General features: G+C 52.9%; 1 protein-coding gene across 2 annotated transcripts in view; it reads right to left on the bottom strand.

The window, feature by feature from the left end:
* The window catches only part of DNAJC5B (DnaJ heat shock protein family (Hsp40) member C5 beta), a 284887-nt gene that overhangs the window by 54849 nt on the left and 214054 nt on the right, over positions 1-15984 (bottom strand). The window lies entirely within an intron of this gene.

Below are 15984 nucleotides of genomic sequence, written 5' to 3'. Positions count from 1 at the left end.
GAGCAGCCATCTGTCTCTTCACCACCTGCCAAATTGGCCAGGCAGTCAGAGAGCCCAGGACAGGAGCCGTCTCTACTTCTGTTCTCTGAATCTCTTGGCTTGGAAACAGGGGGCCAGCCAAGCAGCATTGGAGAAATGGAAGAAGAGGCAGTGTGCAGTGATGCCCATCACCTTTTTCTCTCTGACTCTGAAGAGGCAGGTGGGCCAGTGCCTCCGGTGAGCACAGCGCAGTACGCATCTGATGATGAAACTCAGGTGCCGCTTTCTCGTGCGTACTGTGCTGCTGAGACTACCCAGGAGGAGCAGTTGGTGGCAGAGGGTAGTGGAGATGATGAGGTCCTTGACCCATCGTGGCGTGAGGAACAGGAAGGTGGTGGGAGCAGCTCAGAGGAAGAGCTTCCTCTTACGGGCCAAAGAGGGAGAGGGAGGGGGAAGACTGCGGAGCCTGTAGCCTCCACTTTGGCACCTGTTAGGAGCCTGTCTCTTTCCAAAGCCAAAAAGGGCGCTCCCAAGACTTGCAGTGCCTGGTCCTTTTTTGACACAGTTGCAGATGACATTTGTTTTGTCAAATGCAAGCTGTGTCATCATAAAGTAAAAAGAGGGAAAAATGTCAGCAACCTCAATACCACAAATATGTGGAAACATGTGCGGACCAGGCACGCGGTGGAGTTACAGAAACACACTGAAGATGTAGGCCAACCAACAGCGGCAGCTACCACCTCTTCAGCTCGTGTTGCCTCTTCCTCCAGCTCACGCACAGCTGGTTTGGCTTCCTCCCAGAGACCTTGTGTAATTCCACCCACAGCACCACCTTCCCAGTCATCCTCACACTCCCAGTCTACTCTACAGCCATCGGTAGTACAGGCATGGGAGAAAAGGTGGGCATTCTCGGCCAACCACCCCCGAGCACAGGCTCTGAATGCAGGCATTGCCAAACTGTTGTCCCTGGAAATGCTCTCGTTCAGGCTGGTGGAGACTGACAGCTTCCGTGACTTGATGGCATTGGCAGTCCCACAGTACAAGGTGCCCAGCCGCTTTTACTTCAGCAGGCAGGCTGTCCCTGCCCTGCACAGGCATGTTGAGGCAAACATAAAACATGCGCTACTGAACGCCGTCAGTAGCAAGGTCCACCTCACCACCGATGCGTGGACCAGTCAGCATGGACAGGGGCGATATGTTTCCCTCACTGCCCATTGGGTTAATGTTGTTGAGCCAGGTACAGATCGTGCGAGTGGCGCAGGACGTGTCCTGCCCACTCCAAGGATTGCAGGAATCCAGTCTGTACGCATCGACTCCTCCTCTTACACCAGTTCCTCTGATTCCTCTCTGCAGGATCCGTCACAGTCCACCCCCACATGGACCCGTGAACGTTTACCTATGACCGACATGAGCACAGCCGTGGCCAAACGTCAGCAGGCCGTCTTGAAACTAGTTTCATTGGGGCATCGAAGCCACACAGCGCAGGAGCTCTGGAATGCCATAAAGCAGGAGAGCGATGTGTGGTTACTGCCAGCGAATCTCCAGCCAGGCATGGTAGTGTGTGACAATGGCCGAAATCTGGTGGCAGCTTTGGCCCTTGGCAACCTCACTCACATCCCATGTCTGGCACATGTGCTCAATTTGGTTGTGCAGAGTTTTCTGAGGGACTATCCGGATCTTGATGCCCTGCTGCACAAGGTCCGCCTAGAGTGTGCTCACTTGCGGCGTTCCAGCTTGGCCAGATCCCGCATTGCTGCTCTGCAGCGCCGATTCCGCCTTCCGCAACACCGCATCATATGTGACCTACCTACCCGGTGGAATTCCACGTTACATATGTTGGAGCGGTTGTGTGAGCAGCAGCAAGCAGTTATGGAGTACCAGCTGCATCAGGCGCAAAGAAGTCGCAGTCAGCGCCGATCAGACTTCACAACCACAGAGTGGGCCACTATGAAGGACGTCTGCCAGGTTTTGCATCCTTTTGATTATTCCACGCGGATGGCAAGTGCAGATGATGCACTAGTCAGCATGACTGTCCCCCTTATCTGCCTGCTTCAGCAAACTTTGCAAGGGTTAAGGGATGATGTGGTGGAAGAGGTGGAGGATGAGGAGTCACCTTTTCCATCAGCTTCTGGAGAGTCAGCGCCACGTGGTTCCTCACAAAGGGGTACGCAGGGGCCAATTTGTGAGGAGGATGAGGAGGAGTCAATGGAGGAGGAAGAGCTCCGTCCAGAGGAGGGAGCGACACAATTGTCCAGTGGTCAGTGTGTACAGCGAGGGTGGGGTGATGACGAGCGGGCAGAGATCATGTCTCAAGCAGGGGACAGGGTTTCTGGGCCAGTTGGCACTCTGCAGCACATGGTGGATTTCATGCTGCAGTGCCTGAGAAACGACCGCCGCATCGACCACATTCTCAACATGCCTGATTATTGGGTGTTCACCCTCCTCGATCCTCGCTACCGGGACAACGTCCAAAACCTCATCCCTGCGTTGACCCGGGAGCGTAAATTGCGGGAGTACCACGACACACTGGTGAATTCCATCATCTTCTCCTGTCCAACTGAGAGGAGTGCTGCTAGTGCTTTACAAAGCAGCTCAGTGCGTCGAGGCAGTGGGGGAGGCTCTGCCCAAAGAGGGAGCAGAAGCAGTGCCTCTGCCCAAGGCAAGCCCAGTATGGCACAACTCTGGCACACTTTTGTGTGCCCGCCCCAAATGTCTACACCATCACCGGCGGCTCCAGTCAGCAGGAGGCAACGGTTCCGTCAGATGGTGACAGACTACATGGCTTGCCCTCTTACTGTACTCCCAGACGGCTCTTCCCCGTTCAAGTTTTGGGTCTCTAAGCTGGATACATGGCCAGAGCTAAGCCAGTATGCATTGTAGGTGCTGGCTTGCCCTGCGGCTAGTGTCTTATCGGAACGTGTCTTTAGTGCCGCAGGTGGTGTACTAACAGACCGTCGCATGCGACTATCCTCCCATAACGTTGACCGGCTTACTTTCCTGAAAATGAACCAGGCCTGGATCTCGCAGGAATTTGCCACTCCTCTGCCTGATTAAGTAATTGGGTGTCATCCAGGTCTCCTGCTGTGTTCATCTTTCTACCACCTGAACTGCTATTCCTGGGCTCCAACACCGCCAGTTGCGGCTCAGAAGTGCAGGCTGCACAGTAAAAACATACGACCCAGTGTTATTGGGTTTCAGTAACGTCAGCTGATCCCCAGCTGTGTAGCCGGCAATGTGTCCTGCGACCGCCACGCAGGCACAACAACCTAAATGTAAGGGAACCTGTCCCCCCCCCCGTCGTTTGTTACTGAAAGAGCCATCTTGTGCAGCAGTAATGCTGCACAAGGAAAAGGTAGCTCTTTTTTTTTAGCTCTTTGCACACGCAGAACATAACACTTATAAAATGTGTTCACTGATACCGTTATACCGTCCCGGAGCTGGGACTTTTCTTCGTAATGTGACGCAGCACAGCCGTCATTCCTACCCCCTTGGTGCCATGCGCTGCCTCCTCAGCGTTGTTTTAAGCTGTCACGGAGCCTGCGCTGTTCTGTTATCCCTTGGGCATGCCCTATTTGCGCTGCCTGTCTTCTGACATAATTTGGTGTCAGGCTGGCTGCGCCTGTGCGGCCACGGTGCCCGAGATCCCGCCTCGCAGTGTCTTCTGATTGAGTCACACTGCGGGCCTGGGATCCATGGGCATGCGCAGTGCATATCTTCCCCTCGGGCTCTCGCTCATTTCCCTCCGCCTTCTTTAGACTGTGCGCCGTCAGCTGATCCCTAGCATGCCACGGCCGTGACACCGCACAGTCTGAAGAAGAGGGAAGGAGGGGAGTGAGAGTCGAGGTTATGCACTGTGCATGCCCATGGTTCCAAGGCCCGCAGTGGGATTACGTTAGATGAGACTGCGAGGTGGGATCTGGAGCAGCGTGGACGCACAGGCACTGACAGCCTGACACCAAATTATGTCAGAAGACAGGCAGCGCTAATTGGGCATGGCCAAGGGCTAACAGAACAGCGCAGGCTCCGTGACAGCTTAAAACAACGCTGAGGAGGCAGCGCACGGCATCAAGGGGATAGGAATGACAGCTGTGCTGTGTCCCATTACGAAGGAAATTCGCACCTCCGGAACGGTTTAACGGTATAAAGGGACACATTTTTAGTGTTTACTTCGGTGTTTGCAAGGAGCATAATTAAAAGAGCAACCTTTTCCTTTTGCATCCTTAGTGCTGCACAACATGGCTCTTTCAGCTACAAACGTCTTGGGGGGGGGGGGGGGTTAAAGGTTTCCTTTCAACTTGCTCCAATCAGGCTTCGGCCTACACTCTGTTCCTCTGCTCCTCCTGCTGTCCCTGGGCTCTAACACCGCCAGTTGGTGCCTGGAAGTGCTGTGTGCACAGTCAACAGTCGCTCCTCTGTTATTGGGGTTCAGTAACGTCAGCTGATCCCCAGCTGTGTGTGCGGCAATACCTCCAATCTGCTCCTCCTGCTGTCCCTGGGCTCTAACACCGCCAGTTGGTGCCTGGAAGTGCTGTGTGCACAGTCAACAGTCGCTCCTCTGTTATTGGGGTTCAGTAACGTCAGCTGATCCCCAGCTGTGTGTGCGGCAATACCTCCAATCTGCTCCTCCTGCTGTCCCTGGGCTCTAACACCGCCAGTTGGTGCCTGGAAGTGCTGTGTGCACAGTCAACAGTCGCTCCTCTGTTATTGGGGTTCAGTAACATCAGCTGATCCCCAGCTGTGTATCCGGCAACGTGTCATGCGACCGCCACGCTGGCACAACTAAAATGTAAGGGGACCTGTCCCCCCCCCATGGCGTTTGTTACTGAAAGAGCCACCATGTGCAGCACTAATACTGCACAAGGGAAAGGTCGCTCTTGAAATTATGCTCCTTGCAAACGCTGAACTACACACTCATGTAATGTGTCCCCTCACACCGTCCAACCGTCCCGGAGGTGGGACTTTCCTTTGTAATGTGACGCAGCACAGCCGTCATTGCTACCCCCTTGGCACCGTGCGCTGCCTCCTTAGCGTTGTTTGATTCCGTCATGGACCCTGCGCTGTTATGTTATCCCTTGGCCATGCACAGTTTGCGCTGCCCGTCCTCTGACATCATTTGTTGTCGTCCTGGCTGCGCCTGTGCGTCCACGCTGCCCGAAATCACACCTCGCAGTGTCGTCTAATGTGATCCCACAGTGGGCCTGGTATCCATGGCCATGCGCAGTGCATATACTAGCCTCTCACTCCCCTTCTTCACGCTTCTTCAGACTAGGCGGCGTCAGCTGATCCCTAATAGCATGCCACGGCCGTGACGCCGCACAGTCTGAAGAAGCAGGAAGGAGGTGAGTGAGAGGCGATGATATGCACTGCGCATGCCCATGGATCCCTGGCCCGCAGTGGGACTACATTAGATGACACTGCAAGGTTGGATCTCGGGCAGCTTGGACGCACAGGCACTGCCAGCCTGACACCTACATGATGTCAGAAGACGGGCACCGCTAACTGTGCATGGCCAAGGGATAACATTACAGCGCGGGCTCCGTGACAGAACCAAACAACGTTGAGGAGGTGGCGCCCGGCACCAAGGGGGTTGGAATGACGGCTGTGCTGTGTCACATTACAAAGGAAAGTCCCACTTCCGGGATGGTTTGACGGTGTGAGGGGACACATTATATGAGTGTGTACTTCAGCGTTTGCAAGGAGCATAATTTTCGGAGCCACCATTTTCCATGTGCAGTATTACTGCTGTACAAGATGGCTCTTTCAGCAACAAATGCCTTGGGAGGGGGGTTAAAGGTTCCCTTTCAACTTGCTCCACTGCAGGCTTCGGCCTACACTCTGCTCCTCTTTGATTCCCTGGGTTTCAACACTGTCAGTTGCCACCTGGAAGTGTTGTCTACACAGAAAAAACACTAGGTGATGTGTCAGTGGGGTTCAGCACCGCCAGCTGTTCCCCTGCTGTGTAGTCGGCAACGTGTCCAGCACAAGCCACGCTGGCACAACAGAACAAAAGCTGCCACCAGTGCAGGCTTCGGCCTACACTCTGCTCCTCTCCTCCTCCTGCTGACCCTGGGCTCAAACACCGCTAGTTTTTGCCCGGAAGTGCTAGCTGCACAGAGAAAAACACCAGCCAATGTGTTAGTGGGGTTCAGCAACGCCAGCTGTTCCCCTGCTGTGTAGCCGGCAACGTGACCTGCAAACGCCATGCAGGCACAGGAACTGAAATTAAAAGGGAACCTGGCCCCACCCCCCCAGGTGTTTCTATGTATAACAGCCACCTAGTACAGCAGTACTGCTGCATTTGTACAAGGTGGCTGACTTTTTCTCCTTGCCCACGTGGAACTCAACACGTACAAAATGTGTCTCATTGAGACCATTCCACTGTCCCTGAGGTGTGACTTTCCTTTGTAATGATACGCAGCACCCCCCTTGGTAGCGTTTCCCGTCTTTTGTCATCATGGTTAGCTGGCTGCGCCTGTGCATCCGCCCTGCTAGAAACAACGCCCCTCGTTGTCATATTTATTTTGTCAGCGAGGGTGTGGTTTATGGGCACGAGCAGTGCATATGTTCGCCTGTCTTAACTCATCTCCTTCCGCCTTCTTCAGACTGTGCGGCCCCCTGGCCGTGGTAGGCGATAAGGGATCAGCTGAGGCCGCCCAGTCTGGAGCAGGTGTAAGGACATGTGTAACCGGCAAACCTATTTACTGCACAAGGCCACGAATCCCAGCCACGCAGTGTGATTTTTTGAAAACACACTGTGGGTCTGGGATTCATGTCCATCGCTAACCGCAACGGCCGACATGAAATGAGGTCAGAAGACAGGAAGCGCTCACAGCGCATGGCCAAGGGATCACAATAGCGCAGACTCCTGTACAGCAAATAACAACGCTCAGGAATCTGCGCCCAGTACCTAGGTGCAAATTTTGACACCTGTGCTGCGTCTCGTTAAAAAGACAAGTCACGCCTCCACAACTGTTTGACAGTATAATGGGCTAAATAGTGTACGTGTTTTAGTCAGCGTGTGCAAGGAGCAAAACTAATAGAGCAACCTTTTACTTGTGCAGCATTAATGCTGCACAAGGTGTGGCTCTTGTACCTTGCAACACCTGAGGGGGGTTAAAGGTAACCTTTGAAATTGGTTCAACTAGGCTTCGGCCTACACTCTGCTCCTCTACTCCTCCTGCTGACCCTGGGCTCAAACACCGCTAGTTTTTGCCCGGAAATGCTAGTTGCACAGAGAAAAACACCAGCCAATGTGTTAGTGGGGTTCAGCACCGCCAGCTGTTCCCCCGCTGTGTAGCCGGCATCGTGTCCAGCACAAGCCACGCTGGCACAACAGAACAAAAGCTGCCACCAGTGCAGGCTTCGGCCTACACTTTGCTCCTCTCCTCCTCCTCCTGCTGACCCTGGGCTCTAACACCGCTAGTTTTTGCCCGGACATGCAATCTGCACAGAGAAAAACACCAGTCAATGTGTCAGTGGGGTTCAGCAACGCCAGCTGTTCCCCTGCTGTGTAGCTTGCAACGTGACCTGCAAACGCCACGCAGGCACATGAACTGAAATTGAAGGGAGCCTGCCCCCCACCCACAGGTGTTTCTATGTATATCAGCCACCTTGTACAGCAGTACTGCTGCATTTGTACAAGGTGGCTGACTTTTTCTCCTTGCCCACGTGGAACTCAACACGTACAAAATGTGTCTCATTAGAGACCATTACAATGTCCCTGAGGTGTGACTTTCCTTTGTAATGACATGCAGCACCACCCTTGTTAGCGCTGCCCGTCTTTTGACATCATTGGTTAGCTGGCTGCGCCTGTGCATCTCCCCTGCTCGAAACAACGCCCCTCGGTGTCTTATTTTTTTGGACAGCGAGGGTGTGATTGATGGGCATGTGCAGTGCATATGTTTGCCTGTGTTCACTCATCTCCTTCCGCCTTCTTCAGACTGGGTGTCCTCATGGCCGCGGCAGGCGATAAGGGATTAGATGAGGCCGCCCAGTCTGAAGCAGGTGTAAGGACATGTGTGAGCGGCAAACATATTTAGTGCACCAGGGCACGAATCCCAGCACCGCAGTGTGATTTTTTAAAAACACACTGTGGGTCTGGGATTCATGTCCATCGCTAACCGCAACGGCCAACATGAAATGAGGTCATAAGACAGGAAGCGCTCACAGCGCATGGCCAAAGGATCACAAGAGCGCAGACTCCTGTACAGCAACTAACAACGCTCAGGAAGCTGCGCCCATGCAAAAAGGTGTTGTTTTCCACACCTGTGCTGCTTTTCTTTAAAAAGACAAGTCACGCCTCCACTACTGATTAACAGTATAATGGGCTAAATAGTCTACGTGTTGCATTCAGCTTGTGCAAGTAGAAAAATTAATAGAGCAACCTTTTACTTGTGCAGCATTAATGCTGCAGAAGGAGTGGCTCTTGTACTTTGTAACACCTGAGGGGGGGTTAAAGGTAACCTTTGAAATTGGTTCAACTAGGCTTCGGCCTACACTCTGCTCCTCTCCTCCTCCTGCTGACCCTGGGCTCTAACAACGCTAGTTTTTGCCCGGAAATGCTAGCTGCACAGAGAAAATCACCAGCCAATGTGTTAGTGGGGTTCAGCACCGCCAGCTGTTCCCCCGCTGTGTAGCCGGCATCGTGTCCAGCACAAGCCACGCTGGCACAACCGACCAAAAGCTGCCACCAGTGCAGGCTTCGGCCTACACTTTGCTCCTCTCCTCCTCCTCCTGCTGACCCTGGGCTCAAACACCGCTAGTTTTTGCCCGGAAATGCTAGCTGCACAGAGAAAAACACCAGCCAATGTGTTAGTGGGGTTCAGCACCGCCAGCTGTTCCCCTGCTGTGCAGCTTGCAACGTGACCTGCAAACGCCACGCAGGCACATGAACTGAAATTGAAGGGAGCCTGGCCCCCACCCCCAGGTGTTTCTATGTATAACAGCCACCTTGTACAGCAGTACTGCTGCATTTGTACAAGGTGGCTGACTTTTTCTCCTTGCACACGTGGAACTCAACAAGTACAAAATGTGTCTCATTACAGACCATTACAATGTCCCTGAGGTGTGACTTTCCTTTTTAATGACACGCAGCACCCCCATTGTTAGCGCTGCCCGTCTCCTGACATCATTGGTTGGCTGGCTGTGCCTGTGCGTCCCCCCTGCCCGACACAACGCCCCCCGTTGTCTCATATATTTTGACTGCGAGGGTGTGATTGATGGGCACGAGCAGTGCATATGTTCCCCTGTTTTCACTCCCCTCCTTCCGCCTTCTTCTGACTGTGCGGCCTCATGGCCGCGGCATGCGATAAGGGATCAGCTGAGGCCGCCCAGTCTGAAGCAGGTGTAAGGACATGTGTGAGCGGCGAACATATTTACTGCACAAGGCCACGAATCCCAGCACCGCAGTGTGACTTTAGGAAAAGCCACTGTGGGTCTTGGATTTATGGCCATCGTTAACCGCACCAGCCAACATGAAATGAGGTCATGAGACGGCCTGCACTAACAGGGTATTGCCAAGGGATAACACAAGAGCGCAGTTTCCTGTACTGCAAATAACAACGGTAAGGAATCTGCGCACAGCACCTAGGTGTAAATTTGTACACCTGTGCTGCGTCTCCTTAAAAAGACTAGTAGTCACGCCTCCACTACTGTTTGACAGTATAATGGGCTAAATAGTGTACGTGTTTAATTCAGCGTGTGCAAGGAGCAAAATTAAATAGAGCAACCTTTGACTTGTGCATCATTAATGCTGGTCAAGGTGTGGCTCTTGTACCTTGCAACACCTGAGGGGGGTTAAAGGTAACCTTTGAAATTGGTTCAACTAGGCTTCGGCCTACACTCTGCTCCTCTACTCCTCCTGCTGACCCTGGGCTCAAACACCGCTAGTTTTTGCCCGGAAATGCTAGTTGCACAGAGAAAAACACCAGCCAATGTGTTAGTGGGGTTCAGCACCGCCAGCTGTTCCCCTGCTGTGTAGTCGGCAACGTGTCCAGCACAAGCCACGCTGGCACAACAGAACAAAAGCTGCCACCAGTGCAGGCTTCGGCCTACACTTTGCTCCTCTCCTCCTCCTGCTGACCCTGGGCTCAAACAACGCCAGTTTCTGCCCGGACATGCTAGCTGCACAGAGAAAAACACCAGCCAATGTGTTAGTGGGGTTCAGCACCGCCAGCTGTTCCCCCGCTGTGTAGCCGGCATCGTGTCCAGCACAAGCCACGCTGGCACAACCGACCAAAAGCTGCCACCAGTGCAGGCTTCGGCCTACACTTTGCTCCTCTCCTCCTCCTCCTGCTGACCCTGGGCTCTAACACCGCTAGTTTTTGCCCGGACATGCAATCTGCACAGAGAAAAACACCAGTCAATGTGTCAGTGGGGTTCAGCAACGCCAGCTGTTCCCCTGCTGTGTAGCTTGCAACGTGACCTGCAAACGCCAGGCAGGCACATGAACTGAAATTGAAGGGAGCCTGCCCCCCACCCACAGGTGTTTCTATGTATATCAGCCACCTTGTACAGCAGTACTGCTGCATTTGTACAAGGTGGCTGACTTTTTCTCCTTGCCCACGTGGAACTCAACACGTACAAAATGTGTCTCATTAGAGACCATTACAATGTCCCTGAGGTGTGACTTTCCTTTGTAATGACATGCAGCACCACCCTTGTTAGCGCTGCCCGTCTTTTGACATCATTGGTTAGCTGGCTGCGCCTGTGCATCTCCCCTGCTCGAAACAACGCCCCTCGGTGTCTTATTTTTTTGGACAGCGAGGGTGTGATTGATGGGCATGTGCAGTGCATATGTTTTCCTGTGTTCACTCATCTCCTTCCGCCTTCTTCAGACTGGGTGTCCTCATGGCCGCGGCAGGCGATAAGGGATTAGATGAGGCCGCCCAGTCTGAAGCAGGTGTAAGGACATGTGTGAGCGGCAAACATATTTAGTGCACCAGGGCACGAATCCCAGCACCGCAGTGTGATTTTTTAAAAACACACTGTGGGTCTGGGATTCATGTCCATCGCTAACCGCAACGGCCAACATGAAATGAGGTCATAAGACAGGAAGCGCTCACAGCGCATGGCCAAAGGATCACAAGAGCGCAGACTCCTGTACAGCAACTAACAACGCTCAGGAAGCTGGGCCCATGCAAAAAGGTGTTGTTTTCCACACCTGTGCTGCTTTTCTTTAAAAAGACAAGTCACGCCTCCACTACTGATTAACAGTATAATGGGCTAAATAGTCTACGTGTTGCATTCAGCTTGTGCAAGTAGAAAAATTAATAGAGCAACCTTTTACTTGTGCAGCATTAATGCTGCAGAAGGAGTGGCTCTTGTACTTTGTAACACCTGAGGGGGGGTTAAAGGTAACCTTTGAAATTGGTTCAACTAGGCTTCGGCCTACACTCTGCTCCTCTCCTCCTCCTGCTGACCCTGGGCTCTAACAACGCTAGTTTTTGCCCGGAAATGCTAGCTGCACAGAGAAAATCACCAGCCAATGTGTTAGTGGGGTTCAGCACCGCCAGCTGTTCCCCCGCTGTGTAGCCGGCATCGTGTCCAGCACAAGCCACGCTGGCACAACCGACCAAAAGCTGCCACCAGTGCAGGCTTCGGCCTACACTTTGCTCCTCTCCTCCTCCTCCTGCTGACCCTGGGCTCAAACACCGCTAGTTTTTGCCCGGAAATGCTAGCTGCACAGAGAAAAACACCAGCCAATGTGTTAGTGGGGTTCAGCACCGCCAGCTGTTCCCCTGCTGTGCAGCTTGCAACGTGACCTGCAAACGCCACGCAGGCACATGAACTGAAATTGAAGGGAGCCTGGCCCCCACCCCCAGGTGTTTCTATGTATAACAGCCACCTTGTACAGCAGTACTGCTGCATTTGTACAAGGTGGCTGACTTTTTCTCCTTGCACACGTGGAACTCAACAAGTACAAAATGTGTCTCATTACAGACCATTACAATGTCCCTGAGGTGTGACTTTCCTTTTTAATGACACGCAGCACCCCCATTGTTAGCGCTGCCCGTCTCCTGACATCATTGGTTGGCTGGCTGTGCCTGTGCGTCCCCCCTGCCCGACACAACGCCCCCCGTTGTCTCATATATTTTGACTGCGAGGGTGTGATTGATGGGCACGAGCAGTGCATATGTTCCCCTGTTTTCACTCCCCTCCTTCCGCCTTCTTCTGACTGTGCGGCCTCATGGCCGCGGCATGCGATAAGGGATCAGCTGAGGCCGCCCAGTCTGAAGCAGGTGTAAGGACATGTGTGAGCGGCGAACATATTTACTGCACAAGGCCACGAATCCCAGCACCGCAGTGTGACTTTAGGAAAAGCCACTGTGGGTCTTGGATTTATGGCCATCATTAACCGCACCAGCCAACATGAAATGAGGTCATGAGACGGCCTGCACTAACAGGGTATTGCCAAGGGATAACACAAGAGCGCAGTTTCCTGTACTGCAAATAACAACGGTAAGGAATCTGCGCACAGCACCTAGGTGTAAATTTGTACACCTGTGCTGCGTCTCCTTAAAAAGACTAGTAGTCACGCCTCCACTACTGTTTGACAGTATAATGGGCTAAATAGTGTACGTGTTTAATTCAGCGTGTGCAAGGAGCAAAATTAAATAGAGCAACCTTTGACTTGTGCATCATTAATGCTGGTCAAGGTGTGGCTCTTGTACCTTGCAACACCTGAGGGGGGGGTTAAAGGTAACCTTTGAAATTGGTTCAACTAGGCTTCGGCCAACACTCTGCTCCTCTACTCCTCCTGCTGACCCTGGGCTCAAACACCGCTAGTTTTTGCCCGGAAATGCTAGCTGCACAGAGAAAAACACCAGCCAATGTGTTAGTGGGGTTCAGCAACGCCAGCTGTTCCCCTGCTGTGTAGTCGGCAACGTGTCCAGCACAAGCCACGCTGGCACAACAGAACAAAAGCTGCCACCAGTGCAGGCTTCGGCCTACACTTTGCTCCTCTCCTCCTCCTGCTGACCCTGGGCTCTAACAACGCTAGTTTTTGCCAGGAAATGCTAGCTGAACAGAGAAAAACACCAGCCAATGTGTTAGTGGGGTTCAGCACCGCCAGCTGTTCCCCCGCTGTGTAGCCGGCATCGTGTCCAGCACAAGCCACGCTGGCACAACCGACCAAAAGCTGCCACCAGTGCAGGCTTCGGCCTACACTTTGCTCCTCTCCTCCTCCTCCTGCTGACCCTGGGCTCAAACACCGCTAGTTTTTGCCCGGAAATGCTAGCTGCACAGAGAAAAACACCAGCCAATGTGTTAGTGGGGTTCAGCACCGCCAGCTGTTCCCCTGCTGTGCAGCTTGCAACGTGACCTGCAAACGCCACGCAGGCACATGAACTGAAATTGAAGGGAGCCTGGCCCCCACCCCCAGGTGTTTCTATGTATAACAGCCACCTTGTACAGCAGTACTGCTGCATTTGTACAAGGTGGCTGACTTTTTCTCCTTGCACACGTGGAACTCAACAAGTACAAAATGTGTCTCATTACAGACCATTACAATGTCCCTGAGGTGTGACTTTCCTTTTTAATGACACGCAGCACCCCCATTGTTAGCGCTGCCCGTCTCCTGACATCATTGGTTGGCTGGCTGTGCCTGTGCGTCCCCCCTGCCCGACACAACGCCCCCCGTTGTCTCATATATTTTGACTGCGAGGGTGTGATTGATGGGCACGAGCAGTGCATATGTTCCCCTGTTTTCACTCCCCTCCTTCCGCCTTCTTCTGACTGTGCGGCCTCATGGCCGCGGCATGCGATAAGGGATCAGCTGAGGCCGCCCAGTCTGAAGCAGGTGTAAGGACATGTGTGAGCGGCGAACATATTTACTGCACAAGGCCACGAATCCCAGCACCGCAGTGTGACTTTAGGAAAAGCCACTGTGGGTCTTGGATTTATGGCCATCGTTAACCGCACCGGCCAACATGAAATGAGGTCATGAGACGGCCTGCACTAACAGGGTATTGCCAAGGGATAACACAAGAGCGCAGTTTCCTGTACTGCAAATAACAACGGTAAGGAATCTGCGCACAGCACCTAGGTGTAAATTTGTACACCTGTGCTGCGTCTCCTTAAAAAGACTAGTAGTCACGCCTCCACTACTGTTTGACAGTATAATGGGCTAAATAGTGTACGTGTTTAATTCAGCGTGTGCAAGGAGCAAAATTAAATAGAGCAACCTTTGACTTGTGCATCATTAATGCTGTTCAAGGTGTGGCTCTTGTACCTTGCAACACCTGAGGGGGGGGTTAAAGGTAACCTTTGAAATTGGTTCAACTAGGCTTCGGCCAACACTCTGCTCCTCTACTCCTCCTGCTGACCCTGGGCTCAAACACCGCTAGTTTTTGCCCGGAAATGCTAGCTGCACAGAGAAAAACACCAGCCAATGTGTTAGTGGGGTTCAGCAACGCCAGCTGTTCCCCTGCTGTGTAGTCGGCAACGTGTCCAGCACAAGCCACGCTGGCACAACAGAACAAAAGCTGCCACCAGTGCAGGCTTCGGCCTACACTTTGCTCCTCTCCTCCTCCTGCTGACCCTGGGCTCAAACAACGCCAGTTTCTGCCCGGAAATGCTAGCTGCACAGAGAAAAACACCAGCCAATGTGTTAGTGGGGTTCAGCACCGCCAGCTGTTCCCCCGCTGTGTAGCCGGCATCGTGTCCAGCACAAGCCACGCTGGCACAACCGACCAAAAGCTGCCACCAGTGCAGGCTTCGGCCTACACTTTGCTCCTCTCCTCCTCCTCCTGCTGACCCTGGGCTCAAACACCGCTAGTTTTTGCCCGGAAATGCTAGCTGCACAGAGAAAAACACCAGCCAATGTGTTAGTGGGGTTCAGCACCGCCAGCTGTTCCCCTGCTGTGCAGCTTGCAACGTGACCTGCAAACGCCACGCAGGCACATGAACTGAAATTGAAGGGAGCCTGGCCACCACCCCCAGGTGTTTCTATGTATAACAGCCACCTTGTACAGCAGTACTGCTGCATTTGTACAAGGTGGCTGATGTTTTCTCCTTGCCCACGTGGAACTCAACACGTACAAAATGTGTCTCTTTGAGACCATTCCACTGTCCCTGAGGTGTGACTTTCCTTTCTAATGATACGCAGCACCCCCCTTGGTAGCGCTTCCCGTCTTCTGACATCATTGGTTGGCTACTTGCGCCTGTTCGTCCGCCCTGCCTGAATAAAATGCTCCTCGTTGTCTTAATTATTTTGACTGCGAGGGTGTGATTGATGGGCACGAGCAGTGCATATCTTCGCCTGTCTTAACTCATCTCCTTCCGCCTTCTTCAGACTGTGCAGCCTCATGGCCGCGGCATGCGAGAAGGGATCAGCAGAGGCCGCCCAGTCTGAAGCAGGTGTAAGGACGTGTGTGAGCGGCCAAAATATTTACTGCTCAAGGCCACGAATCCCAGCACCGCAGTGTGGCTTTATGAAAAGACACTGTGGGTCTGGGATTTATGGCCATCGTTAACCGCACCGGCCAACATGAAATTATGTCATAAGATGGGCAGCGCTAACAGGGCATTGCCAAGGGATAACACAAGAGCGCAGACTCCTGTACAGCAAATAACAACGCTCAGGAAGCTGCGCCAAGCACCAAGGCGTTATTTTGGACACCTGTGCTGCGTCTCATCAAAAAACCAAGTCACGCATCCACTACAGTTTGACTGTAGAATGGGGTAAATTGTGTATGTCTTTCATTCAGCGTGTGCAAGTAGACAAATTAATAGAGCAACCTTTCACTTGTGCAGCATTAATACTGCACAAGGTGTGTCTCTTGTACTTTGTAACACCTGAGGGGGGGGTTAAAGGTTTCCTTTGAAATTGGTTCAACTAGGCTTCGGCCTACACTCTGCTCCTCTCCTCCTCCTCCTGCTTCAACACGGGCTCTAACATCGCTAGTTTTTGCCCGCAAGTGCTAGCTGCACAGAGAAAAACACACGCCATTGTGTTAGTGGGGTTCAGCAACGCCAGCTGTTCCCCCAGTGTGTAGCCGGCAAAGT

The sequence above is a fragment of the Ranitomeya imitator genome, chromosome 6, assembly GCF_032444005.1.
Source record: "Ranitomeya imitator isolate aRanImi1 chromosome 6, aRanImi1.pri, whole genome shotgun sequence".
In the NCBI taxonomy this organism is placed as follows: domain Eukaryota; kingdom Metazoa; phylum Chordata; class Amphibia; order Anura; family Dendrobatidae; genus Ranitomeya; species Ranitomeya imitator.
Note: the sequence above shows the minus strand (reverse complement) of the source record. Positions and strands in the feature narration are given on the sequence as shown.